Genomic DNA, 18,743 nt, shown 5'->3' on the forward strand with positions numbered 1-18,743 from the left:
TTACTACAGTATGACTGCTCTGTCTTCATGGACCATCCCATCAGTTTGATCTTTGCAATGACTCCATGCTGAACTCAGATCCAGTCAGAAGTCATCCATTAGTTGGGCAGAACATTTCTCCTTCCTTGCTTGAGAGGAGAGCTTTATGAAACTGCAATACCTTTTATGAAACTGCCAATTAATGGGGAGCTTTGTACATTTTGCTCATAGAAATATCCCAGTAGCTGTCACAACCTATGGAGGTTCATTCCCAAAGCAGATAAAATGACCACAGGCCTAACTACGTTCAAAACTAAAAGCAAACCCCAGTTCTTCAACTTAAACTTCCCTCCCTCAATAATGTCGAGGCATGTGCTCCTCAGTCTGTGAATTGGATCAAAAATATTGCCTAGAGGCAAAGGGTCAGAGGAGATTCCACTTATGAAAAACAGGAGGCCCTCAAAAGGGTGCAACCTCAGTTGCTGAACAGACACCACAAATAGGATGGATAAAAGCCCACATGAGACTGGTATGTGAGCAAGCAGAAGCTGACAGTTGCCCCTCAGGAATAGAGTATAAAGCTTTCAGTTCTGCAGGAGATGTGATCTGAAAGTCTGCTTCCTGGAAGCAATCGCACCTGAACTGTTGCATGGTGCTGCAGTTGCATAATTTAATAGTTGTCATGTTTCATTCCAAGGTGAGTGTTCTTGGTGGTAGTGTACATAAAAAATTTGTATGTCATTAGGGATAAAAGGGTCTATGCCAGACAAGGTCAGATATTATCCTCATGAGTGGCAGAAGAGGTCCATATTAAAACAAAGAAGGTGTTTGATTTCCTTTTGAACATGGGCAGATGATTCAGACCCACGTGCCCTTCATATGCTCTGTCTCTCCCCTTCCTATCTCCTTTCTTTTGAAACAGATTTAAGTCCATCTACTTTTATATTTTCAAACAAAACCCATAAAAGGGCCATAAATATCATGACTCGCTAAAATGAAAGCTGTTTTCTTCTTCTCCCAGGAGACTCCTGCCTGAGAGAGAGACAGAAAGAGTTCACCTCTTTGAAAATTTCCTCCTCTGTCGAAGTAAAGCTGGTATCTAAAAGCAGCCTTCAAGGCTTTGTTCTTATCATCTTGACCTGGCTTTGTACTGGCTCCTCTCTGTATTGCTTGTGGAAGTGTGAAGGACGGAGCTAGGGGAAGGAGTTTTGGCTATCACTGGCAGAGCAAGGGTCATGCTTGGAAAGGGATTTCATTGTGGTTTCAGAAAACATTATAAACTCAGTGCACTGGCAGAAAGAATGAAGAAACTCATTCCCCTCCTGGATCAGACCAGTGATCCACCCTTTGTGTCTCTGATGTTGGCCAGAACCAGATTCACCTCAGAAGATATAAAGAAAGTTTAAGTGGGTAATTATGGAATAACTCGCCCTGAGTAAAATTTTCTCCCCTTCTGGCCCAAAGCCCTCCTTCATCTCTCCTCCTTGGTTAGAGTTCAACTCTATGCCCTGAAGCATGACGGCTTCTCTCCCTTCCAAACCGCTTTTCATCCTGGCCTGTCTCATGTAACTGCCTATGACAGTGATGGGATGTATAGGTCTTGTCCACTGAGAGTCTGTGACAGATCATAGCCTTATTGGAAAGAGAAGCAGAGAGGCTGAAGAGAAGGAGAGGGAGGAGAGCATAAACTCAGATGAAATATCCATCAGGAAGATGGAAAGAAGAGTGAGTGCCCAAGAAACTAATTGCTGCCTGCTGATCTGGGCTCTGGAGATAGCTTGCAAGTGAGCATTTTTGGTTTTCAGAGATTTCAGCCTGGAGCACACTAGGAACATCAACTCTTTGTTGAAACTACTGTTCATCTATATTTCCCCTTTTATATATATATATTTTTATATTTTTTTTAAAGCTGTAGAAGTATGACAGTAGTCCTGAGAAAACAATTCCATTATAATCTAAGGGCGCTTTTTCTTCCACTGAAGTTCACTACTCATTTCTGAAAAGGTATTGGCATAATTTGGGTCTCTTAGACACTGAGCATGGATGAAAATCAGGCTATTTTTCTACTGCCCAAAAACTATTTAGGAATCCAAAGTTAGATATTCCTGCTTAGGTCCTTATTCCTATCACACAGAGATGGCTGCTCATAATCCTGAGTAGAGCAAAGCCCAGCTTCTGTGGATTTGTTTGGCCATCACATAGGGCATCAAAATTTATATGACATAATGCCAGATGCCTCAAGGTAAGGATTAGAATTGTCCAGCACATGAAGGCTCTTGACTTTTTAGATACTGTCAACATTATCGCAGATGATAGCACTATACCGCAAAAAGCATTAACAAAGTTCCAGGGATTGCTTAAGTGTACTTTCTAGATGGACACTTTCCAGTTGTACGCAGGTTGAATGACAGCTTTCACTTACTAGTCCAGGAGCTCAACAATTCCTAGGGAGAGGGAAAGAAGAGCTAGGTTTTGGATCATATCCAAGTCTCAGTAATGATTAATTTCACTCCTACAGTATCCCTTTGCCTCAAAAGTGTGGCAAAGGGATCTGGAGTTTTCCGAGTGATGGGTGTTGAAATCACACCCGATCTCCTGGATACCACGCTGAGGTGTTCAAAGCATCCTGCTGGTGTTGGCTGAGCACAGGAGATTGTTCATTAAGAAAAATGACTGTATCATTCATACTGGGCACAGCTGCAGTGAGCAGCTCAGTGGCAGTGTTCAAGGCTCTGTAATCTCCTGTTAGTTGCCACTTGCCATTACATTTTTTTACTGGCCATAAAGGAGAATTGTAGGGGAAATGAGACGTGACGATAATCCCCTGTTCTTCCAGCTCCTTTATCAATCCAGTAACAGGACAAATAGCAGCAGAAGGTAATGTGTATTGTGGAATATTAACTGCCTTACTGTGGGGTAAAGGAGCAGCTGTTTGCAACAGATTAGCAGTCAGAGATGCATCTGTAGGAGATAAACTCGGGGACAGAAAGGGTGATGTCCCTATTTCCCATTTTCCCCACGACTGACCCTTCAATACATCCATGCCCACTATATTAAGGGCACCCAAAAATAAGGTCAGGTGGATTGTCTGTCCCTTTGAATCAGCTTTGCCCTGACCAGAGGGTGGTTGGTGAGTTTCCCATTATGGCCTGCCATAGAAACTTGACTGCTTGCAAAGCAGAGGCTGCCCTTTGCAAGTGTCCTTACATACCATGGATATCCGGGTTCCTGTGTCAGTGAGGAATGTTGTGAGGTAGGGATGGATCATTAATTTGAGACCATCATCTTGGGACTGAGATCCTCAGCAGTGGGAGTAGCACCCACCTTAGTTTCCTAAATATCTAGTCTAGGTTTGGTGCTGGTAGGTTTGGATATATCCCTGAGCTTACAGCACTTGCATGCTCTATCCCTTTGAACCATATGGTGTCACCCCGTCTCCAAACACAGATCCCAGAGGGTTATGAGAAGTAAATGAGGAAAACTTGACCACTGCCACAAAAGGAAGTTGGCATCTCAGAGACAGCTCCTTCCCTAAACATATTTTCCACCATCTTTTACACTCAGTAGTATCTGACCACATTTCTCAATTTCTGCCTTTGTCTTTCACATGGAGGCAGGCTCGCTCTTTTACATTTTCTCTAGCTGAGGATCTCCCTTGGTTTTTACCCTCTGGGATGTATAGTGGTATTTCTGCCAGCCTACACTGAAGGACATCTTGGAGAGTAATACCATTTAAGCTTGTCTTAATGGCCAATGCTAAAGATTCCCACACCCCCTCAGCTTTCATTAGACACACATCAGAAGTGCAGGCTCCCAAATCACCTCCCAAGGATGCAGTTCTGCTGGGAGGGGTTGTCAGGCTCCTGGGGCAAGGGGTGCTGGTCCTTCTAATTCAGCTAAAATCACTGTAGTCACCATGGCTGCATAAAGGTCCTTTAGTTCTTCCTGATACTTGCCCTGCCTACCTAGCTTTGCCTCAGTCCAATGCTGCCGCTTCCAGCCCACATCAGGCCTTAGCATGAGCTGGGTTGGCCAAACCAGGAGCCTGAGTCACAGAAAGGCCAGGGTCTCAAGCAAACAAACAAAAACAAACAAAAGGGCTTGTTTTTATTATTAGTTATCAGGAAATGTAGTGATAGGAAGTGAGGTAACCATTTTAAACTGAAAAAGCGTAGATTTATATTAAATAGTGGGGTAGATTTATATTAAATATTGGGAAGAAATTCCTTACTGTGAGGGTGGTGAGGCCCTGGCAGAGGTTGCCCCAGGAAGTTGTGGATGCCCCGTAACTGGAAGTGTTCGAGGCCAGGCTGGATGGGGCTATGAGCAACCTGGTCTAATGGAAAGTGTCCCTGCCCATGGTGGGGTGGTTGGAACTGGATGATCTTTATGGTTGCATCCAACCCAAAACATTCTATGGTTCTATTACTGTTTTCTTCTAATCCACTTACACAGTTACACTGCCTGGTATGTATAGGGTGATAAGAATATTATTTCACTGAACTCACCTTATACATGTGTCCACAGCTTGGTCTGATGATGCTCACACACTGTAAAATAATCCCTTATTTCTGTGGCAAATCTCTCTTGTGACGACAATTAAGAACCCTTTATATTTCCATTTTTTGGCTATGTTTACAGCAACATAGCTATTACAAATGTATAGAAAATGTAAATAACTTACCTACTATTTTTCCTAGCCACCGTTCTCCTTGGCTTTCCTTCAGTTATGAACGCCTTGGAGAAGAGATCATTCTTGCTTAGTGCCTTATAATGCCTAAGCTTCTAGGGGGAGCTACAGTAAATTAAAAAAAAATATGCTGGATTCTATTTTCACTAAAAGAAAAAAAGAAAGGCATGTTATAACCCTGATTTGGTGTGATTATACTGTAAATAGGCCATAAACAGTCAAAGGGAAAATAACCCACAATATTCACACCTTTGAGAGTCTGTGAGGTGGTAATCGCTATTCTTCCCTGCTGTTCAAAATATTTTCCAAGTGTCCTCGAAACTGCATTGGCAGCAGAATGTGGCCCAATTCAAGGGCTTTAATGCTACTGCTAAGTAGAAATGATTTTTGTCCTCGAAATTTTCAGTGAAATAGTCTGTATTTTGCAAAAGAAAAAGCATAGCTATTCACTGCAATAGCACTAAGAAAAAAGGCAGAGACCATCAGAAATCTTTCTGACAAGACAATTCCATGTTTAAAAAAAATTTGTCCAATTAAGGAAAAAGTACAAATGTTGGATTTCAAAAATAGGCATGTTCTATATGAAGATGACAGAGAATTTCAGTGTTGCTTGCTGAAGTTAATAGGGAGCATAATGTATACTTTATACATGGGGAAACAGGAACAAGAGATAGATTTGCCTTCAGCTCATTTTTTCACTTTTCCCCAAGAACTGTTGCACTTTCCATGCCACACACAGAACTGGCATTTTAAACGGGTGGTGTAGCTTACCTTTAAGACCACAACCCTTCTTTACAAGCAGCATGGCTACCTCTGCCTGTCACAATGCCACAGAGGAGCTCTGCAGAAGAGAATCATTCCAAAACCTTGCAGGGAGATGCTGTGCTTTTCCTGCCCTTTGTGGTGAGAATCTTTTTCATCTTATATCCATGCCCATACTCAACGCTTTAAAATCTTTCACCTTTATGACCTGTTATTTCTCAGTATCTTTTTGGGCTTATAGATGGCTACGGACATAGATATTTACTGTCACTCCATTAATATCCAGACATCTTAACTAGCACCAGGACCCCACTGCAGCACATACAGCATGCAGCACAATTCTAGATGTTCTTGCCCTAAAAGACTACCAAGTTAAATGAATGAAACAGACACAGGTGGGGAAAAAGAGATTGCATCTGTTAGTGTGTTTGAGACCCAGAAACTGAGCCTGGTGTTGTACATGGATACTGCGGCAGCAGAAGCCTGCAGGAAATTTCAAAAGATAGGGCTAAATTCATCTTGCTAACAAACATTCTCCATCAGCAATCACTCACCTCTCTGTGGCGCAATTAAACACTCACTGGCCTCCAGAGAACACAAGCACAACTTTGTAAACTGGTGATTAAGGCCTTTGTCTGTGAGGGGCAGACATATGTTTCAGGCCTTTTTCCACAGAGTGTGTGATGTGAAAGAGTATAGCATTTATCAGTGCAGGCTTTTCCCCTCCCAAGTCATGGCTCCTGGCTGCTACCTTGCAAAGCAGCAGTGCCGTGCCTTTTTGGCCCATAGAATACTTAAATAATCATTTCAAAAGGAAATAGTTAATTTGGGACTCCAAAAGAATAATCAACAGCACAGGGAAAGAGCATGATGCTTCCTTGAACCCAGATTCAGGATCTCTGAGTGAGTTAAAATGCTGTCTTCTGAGATGGCCTGAACACTGAGCTACTGAGTTGGAAAAGGCTCCTCTCTGCCTTTTGTCATCTGCTGCTTATGGGCTGTGCCTTGTCTGTGGATAAGGTTGGCATTAGAATCACTTCTTTATGTAACTTCAGGTCTGTGAGCACAGGCCAGGGAGAAATTCCTCATTGCAGTTTCATGTTTATCCATCATAACCCAGTGTAATTGCAGACTGTCCCTAAAATATGCTGCACTGAATTTTGCAGTGCTTCAATCATCTTTCGCATCTGGGTCACACTGATGGTACAGGTGGTTTCAAATATAAATACAGGCCATCACATGGATGGGACATACACTCCTGGCAAAACCAGGAGCTTTACCTATGTTTTTTTGTTTGAGAAGTGATTCAGAAACAATCAGATTGGTTCTGGCTCTGTGTGGCAGATTGCACTTGAGCATGCAGCAGCCTCCTAGCCAGCAGAAAGCTGGGCTAAATCACCCACTGGAAGTACAAGCCTGCTTTAGCATTTAACACTTCCTTAGCATTTAACGGTGAAACTCGGCAAAACATCAGCTTTTATTTTTGCGTTGTCCTAGGCTCAAAGGCTCCCAAGGCTCAAAAGATTGCAAATGCCTCTGGAGTATCAAAGCTTCAAATCCAATGTAGCCTGGCTATTATTCCCTTCAGCATGGGCAGTTACAGAGATGGGATGAATGCTCCCCATCTAGATAATTTAAAACCTGTGTTTAGCATTAATTCTGTCAGTTTGGAAAGCAGGCAGATGACAACACACGGCAATGCAACGCCCTGGGCTTCTGCTGGACTTGCACATGGTAAGAGACCATCATGTGTGCTTGCTGGAATGGGAGGGGTTTAGGTGAGATTAGTGAATGGGTAGAAGAACTCGCTCTGAGGGAAAGGTCTTGCCAAGATTCACACAGGCATTGGCATCAGAAAGGTGCAGCATGTGGCACATTACAATGGACACACTAAAAGTCTTCCTATTCCCTTATTCTACCAAAAGGACTGGGTTACTGTGAAAATCATGTTCCCTGCACAAAGGGATAGAATAAAATACTGTTTGGCTTAAACCTATTCCTGCTTGTGAATGTAAATTAAATCTGTTCTCCTTCAAATTTCTTTTGTTCTGCTGCTTTTATCTTTGTGGAAATTTTCTTTGGTGACTCCTTTGTTGTTGTCAGCCTCACCCTTACAGGTGAAAATCATGAACCCTTCTGAAGTTACAAGCTCTAGGAACATGTCCTAGAGGCAACATGGAGTTACAGAACCCCAATGAGAATGCACCAGTACACTGGCTTTTTCTGCCCTCCAGTGCAGTTATTTGGGGGAAAGTTCTGTAGGCCAGAGAAACTATATTCATAACATCCACTATTTAAGCCTCTCACTTGGATTCTTTCCTTGCAGTGAGAACTGACATACAGTCAAAGTTGACAGCACTACACCAGTTTATTGCACCAGAAGACCTGGCTTTTCCTTTCCTCCCATCTGCAGAGCTTGGCTGCTCCCATTATAGGAACCCTTTCTTACTCCTGCCCCTAATAAAATCTCCATGCTTCACATGCTCCCTCAGCCTCCCTTTGATTCGTGCTCCCAGAGTCTTCCTCGCTGCTGACGTTGGGAGCCTGCACAGCTCTGTAATTTCCCGACAGCCCTTTTCAAACACTGCCTTTTAATCAGGTGCTGTGTTTTACCAGCACTTCCTTCTCTCACTGACCGCCTTTGAAGCGAGGCTGCCAACACTGGTGGGGTTCCTTCTCCACTGCCCTTTTTTGTTGTTTCCATACAGAATTCTAGGACAGAATTTTGTAGCTTTTTAGATGCTCTGATTTTTGTAAAAAAATTTTTTTCTGTGTTGTGATCCTAATTTCCTGCAGGATTTCTTCTTCCTCTCCTGGGAAATTTGTCTCTATTTCTGGCATCTGTCCTTCCTAACCCTTCCCACGTTTCTTCCCTTCTAAAGACAGGGGAAAAGAATCCATTTAATATTTTTCTGTAGTAACGTCTATCTCATCTGTCAATAAATTACCCTTTGCCATCTCTGGGAGACCCCTTTGTCTCCCTTCACTGACCTTATTCTGTACCTTGCCTGTTTTTTTTTTTAAGGGAGGATGCAATATCCCTGGGCTGTCATTCCATGAAGAACAGCTGTCATTCCTCCCATAGTGTATGCGAATGTGTTTGAGGAGGGAGGGGAAAGGGAGGGGGGAATTAGGGGAGGATGGGGTTCTGCTGTTGGGAAATATTCAGAGTGGTAAATGTTTTTTTCATTCATGATATTCCACTGCAATTCTGTCTTTTTCTTCAGTGGTTTTAGACATTCATTTTCTTATTAATCTAACACTCATCTATCTGACATATAACTACAAGAATATTTATTAAACATCTTTTTTAAACTCATTATGCATGCATTTTATAAATGTCTAATTTCTTCACAGTCTCTGCAACTGTGAATGCTATCTCACTGTCAGAGCTGCAGTCTAATACTACAGAGGTGGATTCAGAAAGCATTATCTGTGCCTTAAAAACATGAGTTTGCCGTATATTTTCAGTGTTACAAACTGAAATGCTCACTGAGAGGGTTAAAGAACCTGGTATAGTACTGCATGTAACTAGCTAGGTGTGCAAACCTGCAGAAGGAAGAGACAGATCCATGAATCTAGCAATTCCTGCCTTGTTCTTATTCCTCCTTGTGTTTTTGAAGCACTGCAGACTCACAGATAACTCATCACAGAGCATTCCCTGTGTTTCTCATGGTCCAAGGGCTTTGTGCATAGCACAGGAACAAGTTCATTTCTACCTGCTCCTGCTCCCACACAATCTATCAATTAGTACAGTTTGAAAAAGCAAATATTAGTTTTGATCAAATTCTACCAATGTATTTTAAGAAACAAAGGAAGTAAATCCACCAAAGATGCTCTCACCTCTGTACCTTCTGGCAATTACACTTCTTAATGCATTTATTTTCACAATATGGGCGTGAAATAAGGAAATGCAGTTATTATCTATGGTGTGCATAGAAACACACCAAAGCGACCTCAAGGCACAAGACACAGCACATGCTGGGGCCCTTAATCTCTGAGTACCTGAATCAAAAACCTGGTGAAACACACTGTGAGTCTTGTTTGATCCAGCCTTGGGGTTTCCTTTGTTTGGAAGCCAGCAACAGGCACCATGTTTGTGTCACAGGCTGGGTCCAGGCATGGCCTCTGAACCTGTGAGCTCAGAGGTGTTCCAAAGGCCCAGATTAGCCACACTAGAGAGAGACTGAAGAACTTAAGACAAATCAAAAAGAATGTATAGATACAACATACATGCCAAGCCCCTCACTTCCTTGTCCTGCGCTAGCAGGACATCAGCAGAACATCTTTTCTCTTAAAAGCACTATAGTAGTTCTTTTAGAACTGTTTTGTGATTGATGTCCACTCTGGCCCTTTCTCATCTGATGGCTCTGGCAGTCCCTGCTTGATTTAGCCATCCCAGCTGAAAAGGTAACCCATCTCCACAGCTAGATGTAATAAATTCTTTAGCCACCACAGCAAAATACATTGATATGATCTTGAATTTAATCACTCGTATCTGCAGTTCTCAGTCCAGGATATCACAGTAAATTGGTATCAGCTGAAATCAGATTTACATTAGTAAATGTATCAGGCTATGAGCTGAACAGTTTGCATTGGCCACACCTCTTCTTTGGGATAACTACTTCCAGCACCTTAGTAATGGAGCCAGCTGAACAATGATATCAAACTTCTCCAGGGGAATCACTGGGGCTTGGGAACCAGAGCCCTTACTTCCCTAGAAACAATCTGTGCCTTCAAGGACTAAGGATCCGTCTGCATATGGAAATCGAGTCTTTAAATGTATTCAAATGTTGCTAATACCAACCCTGCTCCAGCACCAGGAAGAAGGTGTGGAGTCTACTGAAGAATGGCTCTTGGCTACTGCCATCTTCAGGACTATCCCACGTTAATTACTCAGGTCTCTTGTAAAAAGACACCTGTGGCAACTGGCAGAGCATCTGCACAAACATTAGCAGCCTTGAGGCTGAGAAACTGTTAAATAGCCTTAATAATAGAATATTAAAACCTTGATGATGAGCAAGCTACCGTGGGTGGAATAATTGTCTGCTCAGAAAGAGGTGCCTTTTTCTCATTCTATTCCTGTTGTTGAATCCTTATCTCCTGGATAAATAAAAACAAACTCCCCAGTTATTGTTCTCGTTCACCTTTGACTCTTGATTAGATTTACTGCAGATACATCTCTTTGGCAATGAAAATGGAATCAACACATTTCTGATGCACTCCAGTGGAATTCTCAGCCCCTGCTCCACCCTCAGACCACCAAGGTCCTCGTTTTCTGTATGGCAGTTAATTACCTGTCCTTCTAGCACACAGATGAGATACAACTTTCAGAGAGATCACTTGCCCTGATTAACAGACTGTTCTGTTTCACTTTGAATCTTCATCTTATTTTTAATCCTCAACACTTGGAGCCAAACCTGATACCTTTCTGAAGAGAGAAACTCACGGTGATACAAGCTGCCTTGCTCGGGCTGCTTCTCCTTTCTATATTTTTCAGTGTTTTCCCAGATGAGGCCCCAGGATTATTGCAAACGAGTCCCAGGAAGAAATGCTGCTCAATTAGGCGAAAAGAAACTCGAAGGAAAAAAGGAGTAGAGCCAGCAAATTGCTTGAGATAACAATCTCCCCCCACCCGTGTGTCTCTGTAACTAAGAGGATTAGCTGAACTTTCTGTGTCACACCAAAACTGACAATAAGCAACAGTGACTTCCCCCCGCTGGCACTTGTACCTTCACATGTTTCATTTTCTTGCCCACACTACTGCCTTGCCCCTTGCTGATTGTATGACAAACTTGGGGATGAACATGATGGCTCTTTCCTTTCCTTTAAGATTTATGACTCAAAGCCAAATAAAACCCAACTCAAGTTATTACATGCTCTGTTTCCTCCTAACAAGAACTCACTTTTAACAGTGTAAGCTAAGCAAGGAAACATGGAAATATGGTCTCCTTGATCTCACCTGATCTATCTGCTGCTAGAGATGCAAACAGCAGCCTCGGGTCTGCCAACACGGGAGCAGGCATAAAGACGTCCCTTGGGAGCAGGACCAAACGTCTGGAATATATAAGGAAGTCCCATCAAAATTCAAAGTTACTGGGGTTCTTTGTACAGTGGGTACAGCACTGCCAGCAAGGAGATGGATGTTTATTTCAAGTTAAGATTTATCATTCTGTGGTAGGAGGACTACCTAGGGTAGTCTTGAAATGAAAGGAAATAAACTTTGTTAAAGGACTCTGTCACCAGTTATGGAATCAGCCCCATGTTCCTCTGACAGTGGAGTACACATGATGAAAAGAATATGGCTTGTGGCTGAAGATGATCAAACATCAAATTATTCCAGTTTCTAAAGGAAACTAATTCCTTTTGCTTATGTAGACCTGTGACCTGTGTAGATCACTCTAAACCTGGTGAACCGCTCCTTTCCCTGAGCTTGCCAGAGAACGTGTACAGAGAGACAAAGTTCTATGAGACCAGGCAAAGGAGGAGCATTCTCCCAACCCGCACATGCTCCCTCCCTTCTCGTCCCTGAGTTTCCACAGAAGACCACAGCAGAAGGTGGTGAAAAATCTGAAAGATGAATGTCTCTGATACCTGAAGGGCTACACACAGGCACACTGACTAAGCACCTGTGCCACATTGAAGAAGGAAGTTGAAAGCAAGAAGGAGGCAGGAGAATTAGAAATGATTTCACACTGATGTAAAGCAGATACTAGCACACAAAATGGAATGTTGTGATAAAACGAGTTGGGATGTGGGACTCGGGTGATCACCACCAGTGTAAGGATTGAAGGGAAATGCTGACACAGCAAAATCTGCAACAAGTATTAGGGTTGAGTCATAAAAGGCATGGGACTTGCCAGTTCTTGTAAAGCATTTTACTGAACTAGGCATCTGTGCTGTGTGCCCTCTCATTGCTACACAACTCCCTGGACCTAAATTAAATCACTATGGCACTTCTGCCATGTTAAACGGTCCGAGCAGGTACTCTCAGGCCACATAAATTCAGTGAAAGTAGTGTTTTGGGTGTCCCTGTACAGCTTTATTTGTGATCAAAGGGTATGGTGTTGTGGGGGAGAAATACTTCCAGACAGATTTAGACTTTTACTCCAAAAATCTGTTCAGACTGAGGCACTGTGAAAACTGCCCGGTGTATTGCCACGGGGCAAGACTGCCTTGTCACTCTGTAGCAACCCCTGTCTCGCCTATATGGAGCAGCAGTTTTAGTTCAAAGGGATCCAGGTCCATTCTCTTTCCCCATTTACATGAAATGGGACTAGAGTGGAGCGTGGCAGCCTATTAACAGTGCCCCACAGCACTGCAAGAGTTCTGCCTAGAGAGTGAAGGACACCGTGTCCAATTGAAATTACAGAGGAATTTGGGGTAGGCAGAATGTAATTACACAATTGGAATTTAAACTGTGAAATTAAAAGGAAATATTCAAGGATGAAGGGGCAGAGAGAATCCCTAATCTCCAGCCAGGCTGGGCTGTGTGACAGAAAAGTCCCTTTCTGAAGAGGGAATAAGCAAAGAGCTGTCCTGGAAGAAAGGGAGGTAGAGAATAAAGACAATGTTTTCAAAAGCACCCTAACTCCAGCTGTGTGTTTGTTTCATAGGCTATGTCTATTCTACAGAAAACCTTGCGGTTGCTAAAAGGCATCAGATGTGTCCCTCTTGGCCCCCTCTTCACTGAGGTCAAAAACAATTTGGTTCCTCATGTAAGCAGCACCAAAGCATTCCCAAGGTCTACAGCAGAAAGCATGCTGTACAACTGGTCAAAAAAAGGAGTTCAGCCCTGGTTTTCGTATAGGTACAAACCAGAATTTGCCCTTCTGCCTGAGTTTGTCACACTGCTGGCACTCTTGCTTTAGTATCTGAGCTTTTCCCAAGTCTTAGTAATCATCCTAACAAAAACCAGGTATTTTTAAGGGTTTTGCTGTAGCAAGGGGAGGAAGAGAAAAACGCTGAAATCAGATCTGTGACAGTTTTGAGTGGCAACTCGAATCAGGCAATTGCAAATCCCACTCCTTAGAGATCTGAATCAAGTTGTAGGACCTCATTGTTGTCCCTCTCAGAGCAGAGAAACAGGTAAAGATGCAGCCAGCCTTGTGGGTCTCTGGGAGAGGAACAATAACTGCGGAATAGGGTCCTTCAATCAAGACACAACAGAGAGAACTGGGGGCTCATCTTCTTGGGCTGCCCAGCTACACATGCAACTGAAGACAAGCTTCTTAATTTCTCTGCTTTAGTTTGCCATTGCTAAAAAAAGCACAACAATAATTTTCTAAATCCTCAAAGCTCGTGATTTGTAAGATGTAACTGGTTCAAATAGGAAGGTTCAGAAGCTGCATTGATGAAAACTATTGAAATGCATACAAAAAACTGAGCTAAAGTAAGTGCAGGCAAAGCAGCAGAGAGTGAGAAATAGATTGAAAAACCCACCTGAAAAGATAAGTGTCCTTTTAGTAATTACCTCTCCCTTTCCTGAGGATGTGTGAAGGTTCTGAATTACAGTGCTTTTTTAAAATATGAAAATGAAAAACATGCTTCTTTTTGTCCATGCTCCATTTCTTATCTCCAAAAAAGCAGTTAGCTGCACTTGGGAGGGGCAGAGTATTATGAGATGGTACAACTTTCCTGCTATAATTTTATTATTTTTAAGATTCAGAGGAGTCGCAACAACTCTCAGAAATAAGAGATTCAGGGTCATCCTTTCTCCAGTCCAGAGACAACAGAATAGGGTCAGAACCGAAGGCAGAAAGCAATCTGGTCAAAGGCAGCCAGAGGAGTGTGCAAGTGGAAAAAAACCAGCCAATATATGCAGCGGACAGTCTCCATTTCTCTTCTGCTGTTCGTGCTCAGCACTCACAAGGTGCTTAGGAAGGAGATCTGAACAGCGGGAAAAGTATAATAATGGAAAGACACAGTTCTGGTGGGTCCCAAGCCTTGGGGATAAGGGTGGACTCTTTTCCATGCTTGGGAACAGGAGGAGGGCAGGGAGCAACGCAGGAGAGAAAGGAAAAACAGCTTTGTGGTTAAAGTACTGAACTGCACAGCCTCCGAGCACCTAGGTGCGAGTCTGTGTCCCACTAATGTCGGCTGTGACACTGGAGGGACTATGCACAGTCTTTACACTGCTTTTCTTCACTTCTCCTTCTCAGTCAAGAAGGTACTAATCCTATTTTTCCCTCGGTTTTTTCTGCCAGCTCTCTAAATTGCAAGCTTTTTGAGACGCAGTGTCTTTTGCTATGGAGAGTGTGTTCAAAAAATAACACTGTAGCAGGGAGGCTGCCGGTTCCTCTGTCAGGTTGTGTATGACAATGAGGAATAGGAAACAGACAGAAGCACACAGATAAGTTTAATTAAATGTGAGACAATCTGTACAGTCCCCAAGTGAAAGGAATACAGAGGTTTCTGAGGACCTATGTATGAAAACACAAGGGGCAAAGAATGACTGTTTTGAGGCAGAAGCCTCTAATTATCTGGATGACCAAAGGGAAAGCAGAAGTAAACGTGATTCTAGTAACAGGCCCTTCTGTAGGAGAGAAATCTCATGTGAAGAAAACAGGATAGAGAGAAGGGGGACATCGTGTGAGAAAAGCAGCATCTGGGATTCACATCTGAGTGGCACAGTGGAATTGGAGCAGAGCAGATAAGTTTGCTCCTAATTTCCCTATACACTAGAGCTGTTTCATGAAAAGGATAATTTCCTTCCCAATGTGCTTTTTGCTTAAATACTGTGATTTGTGTTTCTTTTGCTCCCTGCCTTCCTGCCTCATGTTTCTTTTGTCCTCTGCCTCCCTACCTTAAAAAAAAAAAAGATCTGTGAAACACTACTGAATTAATTCTAGCAGGAGATAGAAAATTCAAAAGGTCACATTGCAATCATAGAAAATTTGGGGTTATGGGCACAAGTCAAGCAGGCCAATTAGGGTTAGGAATTAAGAGCTATCTGGTTTGACATCAAAACAATGGACACAGATACGCTGCAGAGCTTTAAAAGATCCTCAGATACCATTTCTTCCCTTTACATGTGGTGTTGATTTTGAACACTGTATTGTTTTTCACCACCAGAAAATCTCTTTAAAGCAAAATCCCTGTGAGAGGCAATTCTGTGTGGCTGACAAGTCCAGCCAGAGAACAGAATCACAGGGTGCTGCTCGCTGCTCACTGCTTTGGGCTCTGTTTCAGTGCATACTTCACCATCAGTGTGAGCCCAGTCTTACTGACTGCAGCTGAACAACCAACTTTCTTATGTCTTTTTGTGAAATGAATCCAGGGTGCTCAGCTCCTCGTAGGATTAAGCCTTGTATCATCTTTGTGTCCAATTATCTCAAATTTCAAGTATTTCCAGCAAGTTGCTCATGAGTAAGACACCAATCAGGCACTATGTGGCACTCACAATTGAAAGAGAGGTAAAATTTATCTGATAAATTATTCATCACTAATGATTTGGCCAGCTTTCCTGGATATATAGCCACAGGGATGTATGACACCTTGGGGAAGGCATCAGATAGAGATGCATTCAAAGAAAACTAGAGGAGAGGATGCAGACATAGATCCAGACTAATCTTTACAGGGAGAGGGAAAGCACCTATGTGGCTTGAGTGAATTAAGTTCCCTTTATAGGTGGTCAATTAGAAAACACAGAGCAGATTAATAACTCCCAGAAAATGACTAAAAAACCCCAACAAACAAGCAAACAAAAAAACCCCACTAAAAATAAAAACACCAAACCACTAGCAACTACTTGTTTTCAGACATCTTTTTTGCGGTAGCTGTCGGTTCCAGCTAAGTGTGCAGAAGCTGAGCGAGAGCAAAGGCTAAATCAGGTGTGGTAATGGGAGCAAATTCTCCCCAGCAAGAAGCTGCTGGGATCAGGGAAGAGGTTACTGGGAAGTACCATGCCGGACCGAGAAGAGTCTTTGGGTGAGATAGGGAGATATGGGAGAGAATATTCAGCGTAGGCAGGATTAGAGCTGTGCAGAGTCTTAATCTAGGCAGCCCTTTCTCTACACGTTTATCTGTCCTGGTGCAGCCCCTGCGTGCTGCAGTGCTGGTATAACCTGGCCATAAAACTGGATTAACTGGCCCGCAAGGATCATGGCTGAACTGAAGAGGAGCACGACAATATGCCTTTGTTTACATGTTCGCTCCTGTGAGTGCAACACAGATCTTCAGGAGACAAAGTGCTTAATTGCTGGTTTAGGGTGTCAGCAAATGAATGTGCATGAGTAGGACTGGAAGGTTTTTGGTCTTTCACAGTGCAGTCCATTTCTGCTAGTGTTTTCTGCAATAACAAGAGGTTATTTTATAGGATGGCAAGAAAAAAAAAAACCATTACCAGAGGACCTTATTTTTAAATAAAAATGACAAAATTACCTTTCTGATTCACCCCTTGGAGATACACCCTGCTGTCTCCTTCATTCAGCCTTTCCTTTTTGGCTCTCTCCTACCAATGCAAAAAATCTAGTGGCTGTCTCTGATACGTATGGAAGCTACAGATACGACTCCTAATTTCTTCAGCAACAGCATGCAAGAACAGATCCCTGACAGCTCCTCTTACTCCACGATGTTTTGCACCCCAGAAGAAAATCCGGTTGGACTCTGACCCATCTGAGTTAATGACTCTCGGAAAACGTTAAGACCGAGTCCTTAATGAATGCCGTTCTACACCAGCCTCCCTTTCTTTTTCTGGAAGTACATTACAAAGCTCAGGAATAATGTGTATTTACGCAATATTAAAATGTGAATAAGTTTTGCTTTTACTCTGCCAAATCTGTCAGGAATTAACAAAGTTTTGCCACTCTGGCTAATTGTTCATCCTGATTTGGAAGCTTTGAATCTCAAGCTAATTTTATTTGTTGGTCCCTCTGGTCTCATATTTACTCCCCTTTAACGAGGGAGGCATGAAACCCGACTCCCCTTCCAGGACAATTTGACGCGGGAAGTGTAAGAGGATAAAGTATTTGAGAAAAGCACCCCAGGAGCATTGGGCTGCCCAGAACGAGGGAACATTGGGGTGGGGTGGAGAATTGCTTCCGTGCAATCGCTCTTTTCTGGAGGAAAACCAGACCCTTGCTCAGGCACCCTCCTCCATGGGAACCACAGGTTCTGCGATTCCATTTTCCCTGGATGCAATTCCTCTTTATTCACAGCGGCTTAGTCCTGCCCAGGGGCTGGGTAGTACCTGGGTGCAGGTGCAGTCCAGACGGGTATTTCCACACCACCACTCTCAGACACAGCGGCCGTTCACCGGGAGGCTCCTGACAGGCACCTGTCCCCCACAGATTATTCCAAGCTTTACCCCCAAAAGATCTCCCTACCTGATTACCTCAGTTTACCTCAAAATCTTCCTTCTCTCCCTTACAGATTACCTCAGATTTTACCTCCAAAATACGAATTTCGTCCCTGATAATTACCTAGATAACCCAGCATGAAAATCCAATGGCTACATTTACCTTATCCCCAAATTTTTCATTCTGGCCCTAAAGAGTCAATCAGACTTTTCCTGCAAAATACTTATTTTTCCTTACAGATGGCCTCAAGTTTTCCCCCCAGATTTTTCCCTGTCAGTAGTGATTACTTCAATTTTACCTTAATATGTCCATTCTCTCCGCTAGAGATCATCTCAAGCTTTAGCCCCACAATTTTCCCTTCCCATCCACTACTGACTGACATCTTTGGTTTTACCTCAATATGTCACTTCCCTCCCCTACAGATTAACTCACATTTTACCCACCAAATTTCCTCTTCCTCTCCACTCCTGATTACCTCAATTTTACCTCAAAACGTTAATTCTCTCCCCTCAAGTTTTATCCCCAAAACCTTTCCTTCCTGCCCGCTACCGATAAGCTTGTTTTTACCCCAACACGTCCATTCTCTCCCTTCTACCTTATTTTTCCCCCAAAACACTCAATTTGTCCCCGTAAATTACCTACATTTTACAACCATAAAAAAACCTAATGACCACGGCGAGGACCTCTTTTGGAGGGGGGGGGGGAGGTCGGACCGCCCCGTGCCCTGAGGGGGCGCGCGGGGGGCGCCTCAGTGCGCACGCGCCTCCCCCCATCGCCCGCCGGCGGCTGTGGGGGGGAACGAGACGGTCCGGCCGCGCTGCGCATGCGCGGCGCCGCTCCGCGCCCTCGCCGGGAAAGCGGCTGAGGAGAAGGGAGGGGAGGGGGGGAGCCCAGAGCCTGAGGCGCATGCGCGGAGCGGCAGCGGCGGCGCGGGCAGGGAGGGAGGAGAGAGGGAGGGGAAGGGGAGGGGGGAGGGTTTATCGCGCGGCCGATTTTTGGTTAAAATATTCAAA

This window comes from Fringilla coelebs, assembly GCF_963513975.1.
Source record: "Fringilla coelebs genome assembly, chromosome: 2".
Taxonomy (NCBI): domain Eukaryota; kingdom Metazoa; phylum Chordata; class Aves; order Passeriformes; family Fringillidae; genus Fringilla; species Fringilla coelebs.